This window comes from Meles meles, chromosome 1 (genome assembly GCF_922984935.1).
Source record: "Meles meles chromosome 1, mMelMel3.1 paternal haplotype, whole genome shotgun sequence".
NCBI classification, from domain to species: Eukaryota; Metazoa; Chordata; class Mammalia; order Carnivora; family Mustelidae; genus Meles; species Meles meles.
The window spans coordinates 175,140,135-175,165,986 of record NC_060066.1 but is presented as its reverse complement, the minus strand read 5'-3'; the positions used below and the strand labels follow the sequence as shown (position 1 = coordinate 175,165,986).

General features: G+C 40.6%; 1 pseudogene; it reads left to right on the top strand.

Annotated features, from left to right (window-relative positions):
- The first annotated feature begins 768 nt into the window (after positions 1-768).
- Positions 769-1,101, top strand: LOC123956032 (annotated as a pseudogene).
- The last annotated feature ends 24,751 nt before the right edge of the window (positions 1,102-25,852 follow it).

Genomic DNA, 25,852 nt, shown 5'->3' with positions numbered 1-25,852 from the left:
TGCCCCTGTAATAATGCAGTGATGGCCTTGCTCTCTGAACCTGTTTCCTCTTCTATAAAATAAGCCTGAAAAGTGGTCAGATAGGGTTCCTTAGAACCCCTTAAATGGTTAACATGAAGATGAAAGATGATTCAAGTGTGTCATCTCCCAAGTCATGGCAGAAAGGAGTTCATGGTTCTAGGCACAGCAAGGCTCCATTCTACACTGCTACCCTCCAGTTCAACCTTTAAATTGCTCTGCCATATAAAAGTTTGCCTAGATTATCATACCCTCCCCATTGGTCTTGCTTATGAGTCACTCCCTTCAGCTCATCCTCTACACAGGAGACAAACTACCTAAATTTCATATCTGAGCATGTCACAGCCTTAAACATTTCTCTCCAACATGCCATTCTGTTTCAAGCTTCTATTCCTTTGCACGTATTTTTACTATAGTACAATATTAAGATTATTTAATTTTCCTTATATTTAACCCCTCTAGATCGTGAGCACCTTGAGGGCAGGTGGGGTTTCATACATCTTTTTTCCCCAACATTTAGCATAGTAACCAACATGTAGTCTACTCATGGTCATAATAATACATAATGAAAACTATTGGATACAGAGTTACTGCATTGAACTCAAATAGTCCAGTGGGGCAGATACTGTATCCAACTTTTATTTTTATTTTTACTTATTTATTTTTAAAGTAAATTCTACAGCCAAGGTAGGGCTTGAACTCATGATCACAAGATCAAGAGTTGCATGCTCTGCTTTCTGTGCCAATAGCATGCTTACAAATAAGGTGAATGTTCCTAAAACCTGCCAGACTTTCTGCAAGAAGTGTGGCAAGCACCAACCCCACAAAGTGACAGGAAAGGCAAAGATTATGCCTAGGGAAAGCAGCGTTATATGACAGGAAGCAGAGTGGCTGTGGTGGGCAGACTAAGCCAATTTTCCAGAAAAAGACTAAAACTATAAAGAAGATAGTACTGGGGCTTGAATATTTTGAGCCCAACTGCAGATCTAAGAATGCTGACCATTAAGAGATGCAAGCATTTTGAACTGGGAGGAGATAAGAGAAAGGGGCAAGTGATCCAGTTCTAAGCTTCATATTTTATTATGAAGATGACAAAACCTTGAGATTATGTTAAAAAAAAAAAAAAGTTGCATGCTCTACCAAATAAGCCAGCCAGGCATCCCAGTCCTGCTTTAAAGAGGAAGAATAAAAAAAATAATAATTAAAAAAAAAAAAAGAGGAAGAATAAATGGTTTACAGAAAGTGCCAAAAGTTATAAAACTGATTGGTAGGAGAATAAGGATTCCAATCTAGATCTATCAAATTCTGGAGTCTACATACTAAACATCATCCCACACCATTTGACAAGTGTTCACTGAAATGGAAATTATGTGTATGTGGCCGACAGAGAACATCATATATACTCAAATATCACTCAATATTAGCTTTAAGTCAAACCTATCTTAAGACTTAGTAAAGAAGTAAGTTTGAAGCTTTCTTAAAGTAGGATTGTTAATTTTTTGTATATTCAGGAATTGACTTTTATAAACTTAATAATTAGATGCATAACCTGGGACAGGATCTTTAGTTGGAAGTGTTTGGGCAAAAACTCGTAGGTTACACAAGTTGATCTCCTTGACACTGGTGTTTCTTCTGAAAATTTTGCCACCTTTTAGCATACCTTGTCAAAAATATTCAGTAGACTTGAGCAAGGTGATTAATTTATTCTGCAGACACACTTTTTCTGTTTAAAAATCAAACAAAAGAGGGGCACCTAGGTGGCTCAGTCGTTAAGTGTCTGCCTTCGGCTCGGGTCATGATCCCAGGGTTCTGGGATCGAGCCCCACATTGGGCTCTCTGCTCAGCAGAAAGCCTGCTTCTCCCTCTCCCACTCCCCCTGCTTGTGTTCCCTCTCCCGCTATGTCTCTCTGTCAAGTAAATAAATAAAACATTAAAAAAAAAATCAAACAAAAGATAAAACAAGTCTAGGGGTGCCTGGCTCGCTCAGGTGGAAGAGCGTATGGGTGATCTCAAGGTCATGAGTTCGAGCCTCACATGCAGAGAGCATTTTAAAAAATAATAAGCTCAGGGGGCGCCTGGGTGGCTCAGTGGGTTAAAGCCTCTGCCTTCGGCTCAGGTCATGATCCCAAAGTCCTGGGATCGAGCCCCATATCAGGCTCTCTGCTCTGAAGGGAGCCTGCTTCCTCCTCTCTCTCTGCCTGCCTCTCTGCCTAGTTGTGATTTCTCTCTGTTTAATAAATAAAAAATATTTAAAAAAAATAATAATAAGCTCAGTAGGTTAAGCATCCAACTCTTGATTTGAGCTCAGGTCATGGTCTCAGGGGTGTGAGATTGAGCCCCATGTTGACTCCATCCTCAGCAAGGAGTCTGCTTCTCTCCCTCTGCTCCCTCTCCCTCTGCATCTTCCCCTGCTCATTCTCTCTCTCTCAAACAAATCTTTTAAAATAAATAAACTTAAAATTAACAAAAACAAGGGGCGCCTGGGTGGCTCAGTAGGTTAAAGCCTCTGCCTTCAGCTCAGGTCATAATCCCAGGGTCCTGGAATCAAGCCCCCATATCGGGCTCTCTGCTCAGCAGGAAGCCTGCCTCCCCCTCTCTCTCTGCCTGCCTCTCTGCCTACTTGTGACCTCTGTCTGTCAAATAAATCAATAAAATCTTTAAAAAAATAGTAAAAAAGGACTAATAAATTTGGCAAAGTTGCCGGACACAAAACCAACATACAAAAATCAGTTGTACTTCTGATTTATTCCTAACAATAAATAATCCAAAAAGGAAATTAAGAAAACAACTCCATTTATAACAGCATCAAATAGAATAAAATACTTAGAAACAAACTTAACCAAGGAGGCAAAAGACTTCTACACTCAGGGGCACCTGGGTGGCTCAGTTGGTTGAGCGTCCAACTCTTGATTTCAGCTCAGGTCATAATCTTGGTGTCCGGGAATTGAGACCCACTGAGCTCTCCAGTGAGCAGGAAGTCTGTTTGAAATTTCTCTTCCTCTCCCTCTCCCCCTGCTCCCTCTCTTTTTCCAAAAATAAATAAATCTTGAAAAAAAAAAAACTTCTACACTGAAAACTATAAAACATGCTAAAAGAAATTAAGACATAATACAATGACATCCCATATTTCTGGGTTGGAAGACTTAATATTTTAAGATGTAAATATTAAAAAAAAACCTGCATATTCAATCCCTGTCAAAACTCTAGCAAAATCTTTTGCAAAAATAGAAAAACCCATCCTGAAATTTATATAGAATCATAAGAGGTCCTAAATACTCAAAACAGTTGAAGTTGGAGGACTCACTTTCTAATTTCAAATCTTACTACAAGGCTCCAATGTACTGGCATGAAGATAGGCACATAGACCAAAGGAAGAGGAGAGAGAGCCCAGATATAAACCCTCACATGTGTGGTAAAATTATTTTGACAAGGGTACAGAGACCATTCAATGCAGAAAGGATGGTCTTTTCAGCAAATGGTATTGGAAAAACGAAACCCACATGCAAAAGAATGAAAGTAGACCCTTACCTTATACAACAGACAAAAATTAACTCAAAATGGATCAAAGACCTAAACTAAGACTTAAACCGTGAAATTCTGAAAAGAAAACAGGAGAAAACTTTATGACATTGAATCTAGCAATAATTATTTGGATATGACATCAAAAGCACAGATAACAACAAAAAAATTAGACTACACATTTGTGCTTTAAAGGACATCAAGGGTGAAAAAGCAACCCACAGAATAGAAGAAAGCGGGTTCCTGGGTAGCTCAGTCTGTTAGGCATCTGCCTTTGGCTTAGGTCATGCTCTCAGGGTCTTGGGATGGAGCCCTGCATAAGGCTACCTGCACAGTGGGGAGTCTGCTTCCTCTGTCCCTCTCTCCTCTCTCTGGCTTGTGCTCTCTCAAGCTCACTCAAATGAAATAAAATCTTAAATAATAGGAGAAAATGTTTGCAAGTCATACATCTGATAAGGAATTAATGTCCAGCTCAGGTCATGATCCCAGGGTCCTGGGATAGAGCCCCGCATTGGGCTCTCTGCTCCATGGAAAACCTGTTTCTCCCTCTCCCACTCCCTTGCTTGTGTTCCCTCTGTCTCTCTCTGTCAAATAAATAAATAAAATCTTTTTTTAAAAAAAAGGAATTAATGGGGGCACCTGGGTGGCTCAGTGGATTAAGCCACTGCCTTCGGCTCAGGTCATGATCTCAGGGTCCTAGGATCGAGCCCCGCATCGGGTTCTCTGCTCCGCAGGGAGCCTGCTTCCTCCTCTCTCTCTGCCTGCCTCTCTGCCTACTTGTGATCTCTCTCTCTGTCAAATAAATAAATAAAATCTTTTAAAAAAAGGAATTAATGTCCACAATATATAAATAACTAAAACTCAGTAACAAAAAACCACCTAATTCAAAAATGAGCAAAAGACTTGAATAGATGTTTTTCCAAAGGAGATACACAAATAGCCAGTAAGCACATGAGAAAATGTTCAACGCCACCAATCATCAGGGAAATGCAAGTTAAAACTACAATAAGCTACCACTTCACACCTATAGGAATGGTTATTTGGGGGAGGAAAAGTACTGGGGTGCCTGGGTGGCTCAGTTGGTTAAGTGTCTGACTTCTGCTCAATCATGATCTCAGTGAGATCCTGGGATCCAGGCCTGTGTTGGGCTCCCCGCTCAGCAGGGAGTCTGCTTGTCCTTCTCCCTCAGCCCCTCCCCCTGCTCATGCTGAATGGCTCAAACAAATAAATCATTTTTTTAAAAAGTGTTGGCAATGAATCTTGGAACACTGAAAAAAAAAAGTATTGGCAAGGATGAGGGGAAATTAGAACATTTGTGCATTTTTGCAGCCATTGAGGAAAACAGATTAGTGATTGCTCAAAAAATTAAACGGAGATACCATATGATCCAACAATTCTACCTCTAGGTATATACTCAAAAGCAGAGACTGAAACAAATGTTTGTACACCCATGTTCATTACAGCATTATTCGCAATATCCCAAAAGTAGAAACCACCCAAATGTCTGACAACAGATGAAGGAATCAACAAAAAGCATATACATATAATGGAATATCATTGAGCCTTAAAACGGAATGGAATTCTGATACATGCTAAAATAAGGAGGAACCTTGATAATCTTCTTAGTGAAGTAAGCCAGACACGAAAATACAAATATTATATGATCCTACTTATATGAGCTAACTTAGAATAGTCAAATGTATGGAGACCGAACAGTGGTTACTTAGTCTGGGATAATGATAAAGTTCTGGAGATGGATAGTGGTAGTGGTCGCACAATATAAATGTACTTAATACTACTGAACCGTATACTCACAAATGGTTAAAGTGGTAAATTTTACATACAGTTTATCACAATAAGGAAAAAGTGTCAGGCACCTTGGTGGCTCAGTTGGTTAAGCACCTGATGCTTGATTTTGACTCAGGTCATAATAGGGTTGTGGGATTGGTCCCCTTGTCTGGTTCTGTGCTGGGCACAGAGCCTGCTTAGAATTCTCCCTCCTCCCCCGCCCTTTCTCCCCAACTAAAAAAAGTGTCAGCACGCCTCTCACTACCCTATGTTTAAGAGATTGGCCAACAATAGGTGATTGTATCCCATCACAAATACTATGAAAACAGTTTACCTCAGCATCGAGTTGTCTCCAAGGTGACAATGTTGAGAACACTTAGATAGACGCTGTGAAAGACCAAGATGGATAGGAGCAAATCCCTACCTCCACGGTACTTACAATACAGTTAGAAAACAGTAAACATAGAAAATAAAAGATCATACCATGGGGCTCCTGGGTGGCTCAGTCGGTTAAGTGACGGCCTTCAGCTCTGGTCATGATCCTGGAGTCCCAGAATAGAGTGCGGCATTGGGCTCTTGGCTCCACCGGGAGTCTGCTTCTCCCTCTGACCTTCTACCCTCTCATGCTCTCTCTTACTTGCTCTCTCTCACTCTCTCAATAAATAAAATCTTAAAAAGAAATCATACCATGAATCAGGTAAGTGCCACAGACTTTAAGTGTCACAGAAGATGTTCATCTTTGTTTTCTATGCAAGGTTGCACAGTGTGTTAAACCCAGCTCATGGGGCGCCTGGGTGGCTCAGTGGGTTAAAGCCTCTACCTTCGGCTCAGGTCATGATCCCAGGGTCCTGGGATCGAGCCCCACATCAGACTCTCTGCTTAGCAGGGAGCCTGCTTCCTCCTCTCTCTCTATGCCTCCTTTCTGCCTGCTTGGGATCTCTGTCTGTCAAATAAATAAATATAATCTTAAAAAAAAAACAAAAAACCCAGCTCATACTCCCCTCTGAAACTGTTTTACATCCAAACATCCTGCTCAAGACCAGACAGCCATGTTTTCAGGGTGACTCCACCCCAGGCATAGGTGGTCAGACCAAGGCTAGAACACTGATCCAACATCCAATCCATAGGTTAAGCTGGGCCAACCCATTTATTTCTAAACACTTTGTACTAAAATTAGTCTTAGATAACAATGGACCCTTGAACTAAAAGGTCAAGAAGGATGGAGCTAGAGCGCTAATGGTGGGTAATGTGCAAGCTGGGGAAGCTGGTAAGAATGAAGCAGAAATCATAGGTTATACAACTCTAAGAATACAGCCTCAGAAAAAAGTCCTGTCCTCATGAAGACTGGCTGTCCTTTTTCTGCTCCTGAGATGCTAACTTGCCAGTGAGATTTTTGTGTTTTTCAAATACCTCTCTCTGCCACCACTACTGTTTGTTTAAGCTAGCTTGAGTGAGCATTCCCTGTACCTAAATGATCCTAGAGAGAAGATATTTGCATTTCCTCTATAAGAATCTCCTGATCATAGATGAAAAGGGCTGCTTTGAAGAGCTGTCACTGGAGGGTGTCAGATGGGAATCTAATGTTAAATAAAGGAGTTGGGATAGATTAAGGTATTTTCAGACCACTATGGACCAGTAAAATTAGCATGAAGGTAGTACGGTATAATGGTAAAGAGGGTTTGAGGGGCCACCTGTGGTTGTCCATTCAGATCCTAGCTCCATCACTCTGTATATGACTTGAATGATTTACTTAATTGCCTAGACCTCCATTTTTCCACGTGGAGAGTGAGAGATGACAATACCTTGCAGGATTATTGGGGAAAATAAATGTATATGAAGTGTGTGCACACTATAGGGAATCAAAATGAGTTTTTATTATTAAAGCATGACTAATATGGCCTGTTCAAATCAAATCATGGTGGTCTTGGCCAGTTTGTAATATACTTTAATTTTAATTTTAATTTTTTTAAATATTTTATTTATTTATTTGATAGAGAGAGATCACAAGCAGTCAGAGAGAGAGGAAGAGAAGCAGGCTCCCTGCTGAGCAGAGAACTTGATGGGGGCTCCATCCCAGGACCCTGGGATCATGACCCGAGTGGAAGGCAGAGGCTTTAACCCACTGAGCCACTCAGGCGCCCCAGTTCTTATAGAGGCAGACTGAAGGATTAAATGTGAATATGATAGGGACCATAATTCTTGCATTCTTTAATGTTTTGAGGCACTAAACTCTGCCAGTCCCCTAAAATGTGACAGGTTTTTAATTTATTTTGGCCATTGTCAAGGAGCAGTTTCAGACGCTTCCACTTGGCTTTTCTTACTAATACTTAGTAGCTCTCATTCTACAGGTCAAGAAACTAATGCGAGGATTCTTCCATTTCTATGTATGCCCATTCCTGTTGTACATTCAGGAATCGCCAAATAACTGGGTAGGTCCATGTACCTAGTGGAACCAATGTGAGACCTACCTGGCCAAAGACTCCATTTATTACCTGATTCACATATGGTCCATTCCAATAAGAGAACAATATTAATGCTTTATGTTCCCAGGTATCAGTGTTAACTTGTACCTTGTATTCAATAACCCTAAAAAATTAGGGTATTTTCCTTACTCTAATAGAGAATATCTGAATAAATGGCCTTAGCTCCCTTTGGGGATGGGCTGGGGGAATCACTACCATATTTATTTGTTATGATTTTGCAGAGTCCTTCCTCATAAGATCCTGGTCTCCTTCAGTTGATAGCTTCAGAGTCTGATAGTAAGCAGATTTTGTTTTGTTTTTTTAAAGATTTTATTCATTCATTTGAGAGAGAAAGACGGAGCACAAGCAAGGGGAGAGGGAGAAGCCGACTCCTCACTGAGCTGGGAGCTGGATGCAGGGCTCAGTACCAGGACCTGGAAATCATGACCTGAGCCAAAGGCAGACACTTAAACATCTAAGCCACCCAGTCACCCCAGTAAGAAAAGATTTTTGACTTTCCAGTAGGACAGATGATTTCAGCCTTCCCTCACATCCATTTTGTTTTAATAATTTAAAAAAAAAATTGTGTTTAAAAAAAAACATAAAATTTACCACCTTAATTATGTTTAAATGTACAGTTCAGTAATGTTAAGTATAGTCACATTCTTGTGCAAGAGATCTCTAGAACTTTTTCATCTTGCAAAACTAAAACTCTATATCCATTAAATAACTCCCCATCTACCATCCCAGCTCCTGGCAACAACTATTCTACTTTCTGTTCCTGTGGATCTGACTACTATAGATGCCTTATATAAGCAGAATAATACATTATTTGTCTTTTTGTCTACTTGTCCATTCTTGCTCTCCTTTAATTATATATACTAGATAGTCCATCTATATTGGCCCTTTTGATAAAAACATGTTCTTTCAACTATCTCCAAAATCCATCAGCAAGACCTTCCTGGCTACCATTTTGACATTGTCCAAACTTCTTCTAATGTTTAAGTACTGCCATGTGGTCTATGCTAGTCTGAGATCTTATCCCCATTGCTACTAGGGAGCTCATTTCCTGCCATCAGTTCTGACTTAGAGACAACAGTTGCTACAAGATTCTCAATGATTTTAACACTTTCCTTAGCTAGTGCATTCCATAAATGGAGTGTCTTCCAGGCTCTTCCATACAGCACGCTGGATTTTTCTGTCTTAGATAACAGATTCGTTATAGCAGGCCCACTTCTTGGAGACTTTTGATTCATTTAACCATAGTTTTCTTGGCAGCTCTGTCATATCTACTTTTTTTTTTTTTTAGATTTTATTTACTTATTTATTTATTTAACAGAGAGACAGAGAGAGAGAAAGGACACAAGTAGGCAGAATGGCAGGCAGAGGGAGAGGGAGAAGCTGACTCCCCATGGAGCAGGCAGCCCAACATGGGGCTCAATTCCAGCACCCTCGGATCATGACCTGAGCCAAAGGCAGATGCTTAACCAACTGAGCCACCCAGGCTCCTCCTACTTATTTTTTTTTTAAGATTTTATTTATTTATTTGAGAGAGAGGGAGAGAAAGAGAACACAAGCAGGGTAGGGGGCAGAGGGAGATGGAGAAGCAGGGAGCCTGATGCAGGGCTCAATTCCAGGACCCTGGGATCATTACCTGAGCCAAAAGCAGACACTTAACCAACTGAGACACCCAGTCACTCCTGTCTACCTGATTTAATACAGATTTATCACTTTTTCAAGCTTCAAGGAACCATCCCAGCAGTGTAGGATCATCTCTTGGGGTTGGCAGAGTATTAAATCCTGTGCCATAGCAGAGTGCCCTGATATTGATGAATTGTCCCTTATCCAGCCTTAAATTCCATCCCCATTTATCCAACCCTCAGGCATACTCTCTTGGTACTTGTCATTATATGTAAGTCAGGTCCTATAGCTACTTTGGGATATAATCTTGCCTAGTTAGGCTATTTAATTCTAGATATGGATCCATGGCCGGGAAGAGAAATTGTTAAAGATTCTGAGGGGGACTTCAAAGTGGGGAGGGATGAGCCTTTATCTTCCTTCCTGAGTGAATGGGTCACTCCTATAGGCCCAGGGTGTTACCAGCTAGACCCCAAGACATGACTTTTACAGCTCACCTGCTTGTACCCACAGATCTTTGTCCTACATTTCCCTTAAGCATTCCCACATTTCCCTTCTTTCCAGTTGACTTCTTAACTCAGACAAAAGACCCTATTGATGTAACATCCCATGATGGAAACCAAAACTATTCTGCAAGCAGAGGAAGAGCTCTGGTAGCCCATATCACCCAGACCAGTTTGAGCTAACCCCCACCCTCCAACTTGCACCAGTGCAGATGAGCCATGGTGTGACCTCTGGAATGACTGACAATTACCTTTATTTCATTACAATATTAAAATCTCCACCCAAGGAAGAGTATAAACTTCACTTACATAATATACAATACATGTACAGGCATGTTTTCTTAAGGCGCAAATGTGATCTTATGCTTGCCTCTACACACACGATAAGCCTTCCTCAATTAAATATTCATCCTGACCCTAAATAAAAGAAACCCATTCACCCTTGCTCAGGGAGACATATCTTTGGAAATTACCCCCTGTATCTCCTTATTTGTTGCAAATAAAGTTTCATTTGTGTGACAACTCAGCTGGTGTAGTTTCTATCTGTGACTCACTAAAAAGTGAACTCACATTAGTTCTGTTACAAGAGGATTCAGAGGAATCTTGGGATTCATATTTCTCAAGTGCTTCTACTTAGATATCTTTACCTCAAATTCAAGGGTACTACTTCTTCCCTATCAGGACCCCATTTGTTCCTAGGACCCAAATTTTATGAAGAGACTCCCATACACTGAGAATTCCAAACTTCTCTAAAATTCTCCAATTCTCACAGTTCTGCTTTGTAATTAATTGTCTCTGATCATTGGTTGCAGGAGATGAGGATCTCTTTATTTTTTATCTTTTTTTAAAAAAGATTTATCTGTTGGGGTGCCTGGGTGGCTCAGTTGGTTAAGTCTCTACCTTCGGCTCAGGTCATGATCTCAGGGTCCTGGGATCAAGCCCCATGTTGGGCTCTCTGCTCATCTGGAAGCTTGCTCCCACCTGCCACTCTGCTTACTTGTGCGCTCTCTCTCTCTCTCTCTGTGTCAAAAAAATAAATAAAATCTTTTTTTTTAAAGATTTTATTTATTTATTTGACAGACAGAGATCACAAGTAGGCAGAGAGGCAGGCAGAGAGGAGGAAGCAGGCTCCCCTCGGAGCAGACAGCCCGATGCAGGGCTCAATTCCAGGACCCTGGGATCATGACTTGAGCTAAAGGCAGAGGCTGTAACCCACTGAGCCACCCAGGCGCCCCAAATAAAATATTTTTTCTTTTAAAAAAGATTTATTTATTGATTTGAGACAGAATGGGAGAGGGAAAGAGAATTTTAAGCCGACTCCTCAATGAATGCAGAGCCCTACGCAGGGCTTGAAATCACGACCCTGAGATCATGACCCTGACATTAACAGCTGAGCCAAAACCAAGAGTCAGACACTTAACTTAGACTGCACCACTCAGGTGCCCGAAGAGATGAGAGTCTCTTTAAATGCTAACAGTGAGGTCCTTTGCTTTGAATTGTTGATTAACATATCTCGGCCTGCCATTTTCTTTCATGAGTTAATCAATGGCTCTTAGCAACAGTCACCCACTTCCACAATCCTTATAGTTGTTATTTCCCAAATATCTTTCAAATGCTTGAGACATTGCAGCTATTACATTGAGCATCCCTTTCCTTCTACCAGTATCCTACCCCAAATCACCACAGGTGAAAGACTGCAATTACCTCTACAGTATGTCAGGGAATCTCATAACCCACGTACCCCAAAGTCCTTGTGTTATCCAACTCCAGAATACCATCATTAGGATCTGCTTTCTAGGAGCACTCTTGGCAACAGATGTCATAGGTTAGATTCCCTAGAAGTAGAGCCTGAGATAGGGATTCTGGTTCAAGTGATTTATTGAGGGATTTGCTCAAACGAGGAGACAGAAGCAACAGAGGAGAGGGGAGAAAAACTAAGGAAAAGTGTATATTTGAAGAGTAATCCCACAGGGAAACTCTAAAACAAGAACTGTACCCCAAGATTAATCTCTTCAGACATAAAACTACGTTAGAGAGCCATTGACAATTCTCCCCACTTCCCTCGCCCCCAAAAAAGATGGCTCTTGTCTGGTTGAGGACAAGTTTCCAAGAAGGGGGAAAACTGAATTGTTAACAGCCAACATTGGCAGCTAACAGAGAATGGATGCACCAACTGGCAAAAAGGACTTGAATTTGGCACCAACATATCCTTCATAAAAAAACACAGATATTCTTAGACTTTGGAGATCTACATATATATAAAGTCATGTTATCTTCAAGTAATAATTTATGTTTACAATCCCTTATCTGCAAATCCAAAATCCCAGCCAGATTCAAGATGGTTTTAGGGGTGGCTCAACTGGGTGGCTCAGTTGGTTAAGCATCTGTCTTCAGCTCAGGTCATGGTCCCAAGGTTCTGGGCTCTGCAAAAATAAACAAAATCTTGGGGAAAAAAAAGATGGGTTGAAAAAAAGTGTGTGTGTGTGTGTGTGTGTATATATATATATATATATATATATAACTTTTTTTAAAAAAGAGTCTATTGGGGCACCTGGCTGGTTCAGTGGGTTCAAGCCTCTGCCTTTGGCTCAGGTCATGGTCCTGGGGTCCTGGGATCTAGCCCCTCACCAGGCTCTCTGCTCAGCAGGCAGCCTGCTTCCTCCTCTCTCTCTACCTGCTTCTCTGCCTACTTGAGATCTCTGTCAAATAAATAAATTAAATCTTTAAAAAAATTAAAAATAAAAAAGATTTTATTTATTTATTTGACAGTGAGAGAAAGAGGACACACAAGCAGGGGGAGCAGCAGAGGGAGGAGGAAGAAGCGGGCTCTCCGCTGAGAAGCAAACCTGATGTAGGGCTAGATCCCAAGACTTTGGGATCATGATCTGAGCTGAAGGCAGATACTTAACCAACTGAACCACCCAGGTGTCCCCCAAAAAAGTATATTTTTAATAAATGTGGTACAAGTTGTAGAAACATAAAAATTGATTATAGGGTACTGCCTCAGATTCACTTGGACTCTTACTTATATGACCTATGTCTTATGTCAAATTTTTTAAATCCAAAAAATTTTCTAATTCTGAAATAAATCTGGCTTTGAGAATTTTGGGTAGAAAATTATGGACCTATAACTATCACTTGTCCATATATAAACCATACACATGTCAAAAGTAATCCTTAACAACCCTGAAGCAGGGATTTGCTTTCTCCACTTTTCAGAGGAGGGCTTAGAGGCACAGAAAGGTTAACCAACTTGAGTAATTAACTTACTCAAAGTCTCAAGCTAATGAATGGAAAACTCAGTTCTGTGAGACTTCAAAGGCTGTTTCTTCCCATTACATCATGCTGTGTCTGCTAGTGAGATCATTTCTTGTTTAGGTAATGATATTAGCTCTTAGTAATGTGATGTTTTGCAAAGAGCACTGTGTCTTCTAGGACCTCTATTACATGAACATATTTGAAAATCCCTAATGATCTTTTCTACCCCCTGGAATTCCGCGTGATTCTGTAAACGTTAAGCCCACTGCCTCTGGTGGATTACTCTCATTATTATTTAACATTTATGGAGGGTCAGTGTTTTAGCTTTGCACAAAAATGACAGCTTTCTATTTACTCATTAGCATTATTCCTCTTACAGAATAATTTTCATGGGATTTAGAGAGAACGGCTCAGGGGCACCTGGGTGGCTCAGTTGTTAAGTGTCTGCCTTAGGCTCAGGTCATGATCCCAGGGTCCTGGGATTGAGCCCCGCCTCACGCTCCCTGCTCAGCGGGAAGCCTGCTTCTCCCTTTCCCACTCCCCCTGCCCGTGTTCCTTTCTCGCTGTCTCTCTCTCTGTCAAATAAGTAAAATCTTAAAAAAAAAGAAAAAGAAAAAGAGGACTGCTTATCAGTACAACATGGCCAAGTAAAATGAAAAAGGGTCCGGGAATTAGACATAAATTCAAATCAGTTTTTTTGCTAACTTCATTCATTCAATAACTTAAAAAGGAACTATGTCATTGTTACACACAGGGGAAAAATTGGTCTTTAAGATGCCAGACTTCTATTTTACCCTCAGGTTTCTATTATGACTGAAAACCATGTGTTGGATTTTAATATATGTCTTCCTAATTTTTATAAAATGTATACCAAGTAATAAAATCAAAGTTCTTTTCTGCAGATAACAAAAAATGTGAAAGTGTGACATTTGTTTTATAAAATAGGTATAAGAACACGCATACCTTATGTATTCTTTGTTGAATCATTGGCCACTAAGGTCAGATTATCTTGACTATGACTGAATCCAGAGAGCCAGAATCTAGGCCATTGATAAACTTCTGAATGTTCATTTTGTCTAATTAGGCCTTTTAGTGGTATTGGGATATCTTGCTAACTCCCGCCTGTTAGAACAAATGGGACAGCAAATAGGACACAGAGCTGGTTCTGTGTTAGGTGACTTCCTCAGTAAAACTCTCTGCTATCTGCCAGAGGCTCTGGTTGCCTGCACCAGGGGCTACCCAGCCCTGACCTTCACGAAGGGCACAAGAGGATTCTTACCTTGCCCCTGCTTCTTATCTGCCTTTTCTTCCTTCCCTCAGGGACTTGAGGGCTGTTTGCGGGTAGTGGTAATAAAGCAGAACAATGAAACTCATTTGGCATTGCTTGTGAGAGTCATTTCCTTAACCTTATTGCCCGAGCCTAATAAAATAGAACTAAAACATAAGGATGTGAACTTTTCCACAGCTTTAATTGTGCCCTATCCCCCAGAACATGACCAGTCATAACCTCAAGTTTACTTTTTATGACGACCTCGTTCAATGAATTCGAATTTAATTTTGATTTATTTTAGCTTTCAAGTTTGCATATACAGATCTCCATGCACTTTAAAAGTCCTGTTTTGGAGGGAAAATCACAAGTGGCACTGAGTTGGAGGCTTGCAAGTCACACTGTTATGGCCACCACAGGAAGGTAATTAGAAAAATATTTTGCAGTGCATACATACACGGGCAGGCATCGGCTTTACTTTTGTTTTTTTTTTAATCATCATCTAAGGTGAGATCAGATAGGTTTATACCTATCATCCTATTTAATTCCAACAACAACCCTGAGATAGGTACTACTATGCTTGTTTTATCAGTGAGGAAATACGGATCAGAGAGGTTGAGTAACTTGTCCAACATCACACAGCTTATAGGTGTCCTAACTGGAATATAAATACAAATAGGTTTGTCTAACTCCAAAGCCAATGTGACAGGTCTTGTGTTTGGGCCTGAGTTAATGAATAAGATAAACAGTACAATCCTCAGGGAGTTTACAGTACTGACAACCCTCCCAGTAATCACATTCCTTTAATGACTGCTTTTCTGTGCTCATCACTATGCTAGATGCCTTATAGGCATTATGTCACCTAGTCTTCAACAGCTTCTCTGCTGAATGCCTATTACTAGCCCTCTTTTACATATGAAGAAACTGGAATTTAGAAAAATTATAAAGTACAGCTAATCACTACTGAGCTCTCTCTATAAAGGATAGGCCATATTTCTTGAGTTCTCACAACAACTGTATGCAGTAGGTGCTCTTATCATTTCCATTTTACAGATGAGGAAGCTTGAAGCACAATTGGTTCAGCAGCCTTCTCAGGGAAACAGAGCTAAGTAAGTAAGTGGGAGAGTCAAACCAACCGGGGTATCTGGTTTCAGAGCTTGCTTACTTAACTCCTGTGCCACACTGTCTAATGCCAAGAGTGCTAGATTCGTATCCCCAGTCTGTCTGACCCCAACGTTGTCTCTGTCCAGGCCATATATGGCTCTTCTGCTCAATTGTTTCACATTCACTTCTTTAGCTTTGTGCTTTTTTTTTTTTTTTAGAATCATCCACTTCCTCAACCAACACTCACTGAATACCTACTGTATATGCTATATACTAGGGAAACAGGATACCCAACCAATGAAATATTATGCAGCCATAGAAAAAAGAAAGATCTCAATATACTGATAGAGCATAAGCTCTGAGCTATATTGTTAAGTGACAAAGCAAGACGCAGAAGAATATATATTTATCCTTTTTTATGTGTAAGAAAGAAGGGAACCATGGAACCAATGGTCTAAACTCTTCCCAGGTATTGGTGTGATGAATGACAAAGAAAGGTTAAAGGGTGAATATTACAAGGTACTAAAGAAACTTGACAAAGGAAATGCAACATGTGATTCCCCAATAAGATCCTGGATCTGGGGACAGAAAAAAAGCTATAAAGGGTTAAGTCCTAAACTGGAAGTAAGGGGTCTGAGATGTTACCTTACTTGAGCAATTTTGTGTGTGTGCACATGCACACACACGCACACACAGACAGGAACATGAAACCACCAGATCCGGATCAGAGAGAGACTGTTTTTACTGACACAGCAATCTTAGCAGCTGCTTTCTATGTCCTATTTTCCCATAGGGTGACAGGAAAAGGTCCTGGTTGTCACCTGCTTGTACAGCAGTGTTTGTACTATGTAAGAGAAACTCCAAAATTATGAACCTCAGAGCTAATCTAGAATGGCCTTCGTAGCTGTCCGTCCTTCCTTCCAGAGATGGACAGAGCTATCTTGGCTCTGGAATGTAAACACTTCCTATCTGGGGAAAGGTGGAAAAGATCTTGACTTCATCTTTGTGGAATGTTAACAAGTGACTGAGAAGTGGGGAATGTAAGACTTTTTATCTCTTCAGAAGTCTCTCTCTTTAGGGTCGCTATTCAAACCAGGTTTGACAGATTTTTTTTTTTTTCTCAAAAAGTCCAATCCATGCAGAAAAGTGAAAATATTTGTGGAGAGTTGTTTTTTGGCCTAAGGGACATCAGTGGGACAATGAGTGAAAATTATGTAAGGACTACGTGTTAGACAAAAATATTAAACAAATGTTGACATTTTGACCAAAAAAAGTTAAATTTCCTGAAATTGAGAATTGTATTGTATTTGAAAATGTCCTTTTTCTTGGTAGATAAATACTTAAGTTATTTATGAGTAAAGGGTCCTGATACTGCAACTTGATCTCAAATTTTTCAGCAAATAATAAAACTAGCCTAAAATAAAAAAATACAAGAAATAACAAGTGTTGGTAAGAATGTGGAGAAAGAACACAATCCTTACAACAATGCTTTAAGGAAGGTATCATTATCCTCTGCATAAAGGAAGACACTAGCTCAAAGATACAGAGGGGCTTGCTTAGTGACATAGTAAGTTAACGAGCCTGTTTTTCAAACCCAGGTATGTCTAATGCCAAAGTCATTATATTTGTTCTTCCACATGATTTCCTCAGGGGCAGAAACTTCTTGTGATTTCTTTTTCTTTTTCCAGGGGCTACACTGTGTCTGGTGAGTAGTAGGCACTCCATAAATATTTCTTTGCTGAAAAATTGCTCGTGTATACCATGTTAGATCATATTTCCATGTTTTTCTTGAGTATTTTCCCAACTGACATGCCCCATCTTCTTTGCCTATTTAAACTCTACCTATCTTTGAAATGCTTTGAAAGCCTCCTTTGTGGAGCCTCCCTGACTGTGGTAGCCTATGCTGATCTCTTTCCCTCAGTTTGAATAATGCCGGCACACACAGTTTAGCACTGGATTACATTCTGCTCTATATCGGGGTTGTCCTGGCTTATTCATGGCTAGCTTCTCAGGACAAGGACAGGGTCTTGTCTTTGGAATGCCTCAGAGCACATAACATAGGCCTAATTGCATGGCTCATTGCTTGGAAGACTTCTTTCGTCTACAGCCAAAGAACACTGGGAGGTTACGTTCAATTTTATACACTTCTGAGAGTAGCAGTCAAAATCCTACTCTCTGGGACACCTGGGTGGTTCAGTCAGTTAAGCGTCTGCCTTTGGCTCGGGTCATGATCTCAGGGTCCTGGGTTAGAGCCCTGCATGGGGCTCCCTGCTCAGTGGAGATCCTGCTTACTACCACCACCACCAACAACAAAATCCTACCTTCTGATTAAGAGTCCTACCTCATTGAGGGGTGCCTGGCTGGCTCAGGAGGTAGAGCATGTAACTCCTGATCTTGGGGATGTGAGTTCAAGCCCCACATTAGGTGTAGAGATTATTTGAAAATAAAATCTTAAATAAAAAATTAAAAGCGTCCTCTTTCAGTAAACAGCAAACAGTGATTGTTGCTGAGGCAAAATAAATGCACTATTAATATAGGATAATGGTTGAAAACAGAGATGAAAACTAACTACATCAAGATTCCACCAATATAACTCCAAGTTCTACATTCAGTCTCAGAATTATCTGGGCCTCAGTTTCTTGTTTGTAAAACAGGAATGGTAATAATAGAACTCACCTGGCAGATTTTTTTGTGAACATTAAATGCAATGATAATAACAATATTACACATAAAGCATTTACTGCTTGACACATAGTAAGCACTTGATAAATGTTATTCATTAGCATTATCGCTGATTCTAATAGTAATCTAGTAAGCTAGATTCCAATTTCAAATTTTCATAATTTAATATTGTACCTCAAGGTACTATTACACAATGTCAAGATTCCTACTGAAATTCAAGATGGTGCTATCAGAATCCCATATTTTATGCTTGTATTTCAAGATAAGTCTTAAGAACTTAAAGTTCTGACCTCAAAATCCAAGATTCTAATGACACAATTCCATGTTCTAATCTTGTAACTCCAGTTTCTACTTCAGAAACTGTAGATTCTTTCTCTGAAATTGAAATTCTATTGGACCTCTAGATTTTACTCTCATAACCTGACATTCTACTATTAGAACTCTAGGCTCCAAATTCAGAGCCTGAGATTTTAGTACTGAACTCCAATATCTACTACTGAAACTTCAGGTTCTATTCTCTGAACCTGAGCATTCTATCAACAGAATTCAGCTACTACTTGGAAACCAAAATTCTGCTATTGAAAGCACAGGCTCTACTCTTTGAACTTGAATCCTATAATTTTTTCCTTTTCTTTTCTACTCTTTTTTCAGAGATGAAGAGAGATGGGAGGTGTGGAGGAGCAGAAGGAGAGAGAGAGAACCTCGGGCAGGCTCCATGCCCAGTGTGAAGCCCAACCCAGGGATTGGTCTCACAACCAGAACCGAAATCAAGAGTCAGGTGCTTAAGAGACTGAGCTACCCAGGCACCCCGTATAATTAGATTCCTAAATCACAACCAGAAATTTTACTTTAGGAATTTCAATAATGGCAACTCAAGATCTATATTTAGAATACCAAGTTCTAATCTGTGACTTTTGTATTTTATTTTTGACCTCCAAGTCCTATCAAAGCCTGAGATTCTAACACTAAATTACAGGTGTCAAACTTAGAATGGCAGGTTTTGCTATTTTACTCCAGATTTAATATAACCCTGATTTGACTCTCCATTTTCTAGTTTCTTTCTTTCTTTTTTTTTTTTTAAAGATTTTTATTTATTTATTTGACAGAGAGAGAGATCACAAGGAGGCAGAGAGGCGGGCAGAGAGAGAAGAGGAAGCAGGCTCCCCGCGGAGCAGAGAGCCCGATGCGGGGCTCGATCCCAGGACCCTGAGATCATGACCTGAGCCGAAGGCAGCGGCTTAATCCACTGAGCCACCCAGGCGCCCCCATTTTCTAGTTTCTATCAGAGAATGATGAGAAAGGTTTCTTGAGAATTTCCCAGGCATTACTACTTGATTATACACTGTCTGAATGGTGCTCTCATATTCCTAAGATAACAAATTCCTTGATGAATGGAGTCCTCTGGCAACGGCTACAATAATAGGAAAACAGTTTGGCCCATGACAAAATCATTACATTAATGAAACTTCCTACAGTTTGCCCTTCCTTTCCCCCACCTACTGTCTCAACTTTGAGGCTCTTCCTCAGGTCTCCAGTTCCCTTTTGCACTCTCTATGCATCCATCCAATCCACTCAGGTCAAGTAAGTGGTTCTCAAGAATATATTTGAAACTTTTTATACTAAAGAGCAGATGAATTAAAATATTTCATACATTCCCCTCCCCCTCTCCTCCATTTATTTTTTTAAATTTATTTATTTATTTTAGAGAGAGAAAACATACACACGAGTAGAGGGAGGAGCAGAGGGAGAGGGACAAGCAGACACAGTGCTAAGCACGGAGCCTGAGATCGTGACCTGAGTTGAAACCAAGAGATGGAGGCTTAACCGACTGAACCACCCAGGTACCTCTCTCCTCCATTTAAATATTTAAAATTTAAAGCCTCAGCCAAAGAGTTGAAGTTCCTAATGTGACATTTCACATACTTTCAAGAAGTAAGAGTGGTAATTTGGAAAGAAAATGTAAAGGACACTTGAAATCACCTTACCTGGCTGATTGGTATTATGTTCCAAAAACATTCTGGGATTTGGAGAAGTTCCCTCATTTTCCTTACCATTTGTAAAATGGGGATAAAAATTTAGGTAGATAATATATAGAAGAGCTTTGTGAATATTATGCAATTACGATTGACTGGTTATTGTTATTACCGCTCTCCCTCACTCTCTTCTAATGAGCACTCCACTAGCGGCTTTGACCATGACTGCCGTGCCATGTGTTGGATGTGGCTTGAACTACACTGCTACTTTTCTCCTCAGCAATACCCAACAATCACTTCAGATTTTCTCTGGCACACTTGAAGCCCCATTAGAATGAAAACCCCCTTGACTGGTTTCATTGAATTTATAATAAACTATTTGAGATTAGTGAATTCAACAATTACCTACTGAACACTTACCAAGTGGAAAGGGCCAAGGAGATAAAGATGGAGAAGTCCTAATTTGCAGAGTTAAGGGGATGAAGGATATGTCAGTATGTTAGGGGAACCCTTCACAGATCAGGTGATCTCCTACTTTGTGAAAGGAGTATAATTTTGAGAGGGGAATAAGAGTACTCCAGACAAAGAGAACAATATGAAAAAAAGACAGAGAACTGTAAAAGTGCTTTTGAGAGGGACACCTAGCTGGTTCAATTGGAAGAGCATGTAATTCTTTTTTTTTTTTTTTAAGATTTTATATATTTATTTGGCAGACAGAGATCACAAGTAGGCAGAGAGGCAGGCAGAGAGAGAGGAGGAAGCAGGCTCCCTGCTGAGCAGAGAGCCTGATGCGGGGCTCAATCCCAGGATGCTGAGATCATGACCTGAGCTGAAGGCAGAGGCTTCACCCACTGAGACACCCAGGCGCCCCGGATCATGTAATTCTTGAACTTGAGGGTTCACCCTACACGTTGGGTGTAGAGATACTTAATTACTTAAATAGGTAAACTATAAAGGAATTTATTTATTCATTTGAGAGGAAGAGAGAGAACACAAGCAGAGGGGAGAGGCAGAGTCCCTACTGAGCAGGGAGCCCAGTACAGGGCTCAATCTCAGGACCCTGAGATCATGACCTGAACCAAAGGCAAACACTTAACTGACAGCCACCAGGCACGTCTAAACTTAAATTAAAAAATAATAAACAGGGGTTCCTGGGTGGCTCAGTGGGTTAAGCCTCTGCCTTCAGCTTGGGTCATGGTCTCAGGTCCTGGGATCGAGCCCTGCATCAGCTCTCTACTCGTCAGAGAGCCTGCTTCCCCCTTTCTCTCTCTGCCTGCCTCTCTGCCTACTTGTGATCTCTGTCAAATAAATAGATAAAATATTAAAAAAAATAAGCAAGCAAGCAAACAAATAAATAAAAGTGCCTTTGAGGGCGCCTGTGTGGCTCAGTGGGTTAAGCTTCTGCCTTCAGCTCAGGTCATGATCTCAGGGTCCTGGGCTCAAGCCCCGCATCGGGCTCTCTGCTCAGCAGAGAGCCTGCTTCCCCTTCTCTCTCTGCCTACTTGTGATCTTTGTCTGTCAAATAAATAAATAAAATCTTTTAAAAAAAAAACTTTAAAAAAAGTGCCTTTGAGGGGTGTCTGGATGGCTCAGTAAGTTGAACATCTGACTCTTGATCTCAGCTCAGGTCTTGATCTCAGGGTCATGAGTTCAAGCCCCACAAAGCGTCTTTGAGAATGGTAAATTTCTTTGTTAACTGAGCATCAGATCCATCGAAGGAGGAAGTGAAAACAGTGATTAATAGCCAATATCCACAGCCTCCCTGTGTACAAAGTCCTTTTAGAAAAGAAGACTCAAGGAAGTCTTTATAATACAATAGTTGAGGGGCACCTGGGTGGTTCAGTCTTTAAGCATCTACCTTTGGTTCAGGTCATGATCCCAGGATCCTGGGATCAAGTCCCACATCGAATCCCACATCAAACCCCACATCGGGCTCCCCGCTCAGTGGGAAGCCTGCTTCTCCCTCTCCCACTCCCGTTTGTATTCCCTCTCTTGCTGTGTCTCTCTCTAACAAATAAATAAATAAATAAATAAAATCTTTAAAAAAATAATAATACAATGGTTGACACCTAGGTTTAGGTCTGTGTTATATTGGATAACTGATACGTTTAATAATTATTTAACCTCTCCAAGTTTCAGTTTTCTCTTCTGAAAATAAAAGTGCCCACCTCACTAGATTATTTTTTTTAAGAAATTATTTATTTATTTGACAGAGAAATAGAGAGCACAAGTAGGCAGAGCAGCAGGCAGAGGGAGAGGGAGAAGCAGACATCCAGACAAGCAGGGAGCCCAGTGCCCCTCACTGCACTAGATTCTTGTCAGGAGTAAATAAATCTGTCAAATTCTTATATACTAGCCGGCACTTAATATCTGCAATAATTAGTAGCTAACATAAGCTACTATTATTTAATCTATAAGGCAGAAAGTACTATTCCAGTACTATAGAGAAGGAAAAAGGTTAAGTGGCTAAGGTGGGATGCCAAATCTTATGATTGACTGATTTTTAACTATATCAGAGGCTCCAGATTACAAAAGTAAGTTGGGATCAGACTGTTAAGAGCTCTAAATGAGAGTATAGAGTTTGGGTTTTATACCACATAGGTTCTGAGGAGCCACAAAAGATTTTTTCCGCAGGAGAGAGTTTTGAATCAGATTTCTATTTCAGAGAGAATTCAGTATGTTCTGAGTAGATTCACTGGACTTACCATCAACAGTTGTAATTCTAATGAAAATAAAAATGTACTGAGCACTAATTATGTATTAAGCATGTCGAAGGAAAAACTGCATTCCATTTTGTTTCATTTTTTATCTTTTTTTTAAGATTTTTATTTATTTATTTGACAGACAGAGATCACAAGTAGGCAGAGAGGCAGGCGGAGAGAGAGAGGAGGAAGCAGACTCCACACTTGAGCAGAGAGCCCGATGCGGGGCTCGATCTCAGGACCCTGAGATCATGACCTGAGCCGAAGGCAGAAGCTTAACCCACTGAGCCACCCAGGTGCCCCTATTTTTAATCTTTTTTAAAGATTTTATTTATTTGATAGAGGGAGACATGGTGAGAGAGGGAACACAAGTAGGGGGAGTGGGAAAGGAAGAAGCAGGCTTCCCATTGAGCAGGGAGCCTGATGAGGGGCTTGATCTCAGGACCAGGGGATCATCACCTAAGCCGAAGGCAGATGCCTAACAACTAAGCCACCCAGGCACTCCGCATTTTTGTTTTTAGAAAATAAACTGTTCCAACTAATGAATCATTTAACGCTACATCAAAAACTAATGATATACTATAGGTTGGCTAATTGAATTTAAATTAAAAAAGAGAGAAGAAAAAAAGGAAACTTTTAAAAATAAAAAATGATGTTTATTTATAACCTAACCGTATCCAGGAAGGATTAAAGATGACTTACAAAACTATATATAATTCAGAAAGATTTTTTAAAATCAAGGGAAGGATTCAAAAGAAAAATGAATGTGGGACAAGTAAGCCAGGACTCACAGGGCGCCTGTCTGACTCAGTTGAAAATTCTCAGTAGAGAATGCAACTTTTGATCACAAGGTTATGAGTTCAAGCCTCATGTTGGGTGTGGAGCCCATTAAAGAAAATAATAGAGTTTTCACATTCAAAAAAAAAAAAAGAAAGAAAAATAAATAAACTGTTAGATGGTATTACCCTAATTTAAAAAACAAACAAACCATAGAAAGGAAACAGAAGGTCAGCTCTCTTAATACTCTATTTTTATTTATTCATTTATTTATTTTAAAGATTTTATTTATTTATTTGACAGACAAAAATCACAAGTAGGCAGAGAGGCAGGCAGAGAGAGAGGAGGAAGCAGGCTCCCTGCTGAGCAGAGAGCCCGATGTGGGGCTCGATTCCAGGACCCTGGGATTATGACCTGAGCTGAAGGCAGAGGCTTTAATCCACTGAAGCACCCAGGTGCCCCAATACTCTATTTTTAATGTGATTTTCCCCCTTAAGTGAAAAGGAGATTATATGCTTTCCTTCCTTTTTTTTTTTTTTTTTAAGATTTTATCTATTTATTTGACATAGAGAGAGAGATCACAAGCAGGGGAAGTGGGACAGGGAGAAGATGACTCCCCACCAAGTGGGGAGCCCCATGCAGCGCTCAATCCCAGGACCCCAAGATCACGACCTGAGCTGCAGGCAGATGTTCAACCAACTGAGCCACCCAGGTACCCCAGCATGCTTTTCTCCTACAGGTATTTTACAGACATCTCTAATCTTCACAGCATGCAGGACCTGGGGATCTGAGGATGGAGGGATAACCTGCCCAAGGTCACAGACCCTTGATAGGGTCAAGATTTAAACTCAAGCTTATTTACTCCAAAGCTCTTGCTCTTTCACCAACATCTCACTTCCTTCCAGTGGGTAGAGGAGATATTTTAAAGGCAGGAAGATGCCTCCCTAGAATTATATTCAGAGTATGAGTATAAGGACAAAGGGTGGTGGCTGAGGCTCCTTGAATGCAGAGAAGAAAAAGAATCTGAATCCCGGAAGTTTCCAGTCATCACCTGAGACTAGGGGAGCAATGAGGGGAATGGGAAGCAGAAGGGGTCAGCAGTTGATGATAAGCTTCATCTCACCTGGTAACCATGAACTCTGGTGAACCTACACTGTACCAGGGACCTGACGTTGTGGGAACTAGTAAGTTCTGATTCCATTAGATCAGAACTAGCAGAACTCTCAGAGATTAAGTCCAGTATCCTCATTATACAGATAAGGAAACAGGCCCAGAGAGGAGCAGTGATTTGCCCAAGGGTCACACAGTAGTGAGAGACAGAATTTAGCACCCTTGTCTTATTAAGATTTACTTCTCTTGGGGCTCCTGGGTGGCTCAGTAGGTTAAAGCCTCTGCCTTCCGCTGAGGTCATGATCCCAGGGTCCTGGGATCAAGCCCCGATTCGGGCTCTCTACTCGGTGGGGAGCCTGCTTCCCCCTCTCTCCCTGCTTGCCTCTCTGCCTATTTGTGATCTCTGTCTGTCAAATAAATAAATAAAATCTTAAAAAAAAAAAAAAAAGAAAAAGATTTACTTCTCTTTAATTCATGCCCAAATGAAGGTAACTGATAGAAGAGGCTTTCCCAGGGGCACCTGGGTGGCTCAGTGGGTTAAGCTTCTGCCTTCGGCTCAGGTCATGATCTCGGGGTCCCGGGATGGAGCTCCACATCAGGATCTCTGCTCAGCAGGGAGTCTGCTTTCCCCTCTCTCTGCCTGCCTCTCTGCCTACTTGTGATCTCTTGTCTGTCAAATAAATAAATAAAATCTTAAAAAAAAGAAGAAGAAGAAGAAGAAGATGCTTTCCCAGAAGCATGCTTTTAAGAGAAAACGAGAATACTGGGAGTAAGAAGGGAATAGAGAGGGAGAAATAGGAGCCCAGAATCTTAGGGACAATTCTGGTCCCCTCTCCAGCATTCTCAGGAGTAAACTATGTCTGGGGATTTAAGAGGCTGTAATGTGGGAAGATCATGACTCTTGTGTTTCTAGCAGGGACCTCTTCGAAGTGAAATCTGCCTTCTTTCCTCTATTCAAAAGCACACTTTCCCTACCTGAAATTCATTTGGTACAGAATATCCCAATGTAAAAGGACCTTTGGGCCTATCAAAGAGGTGGCAGAACTTGGTT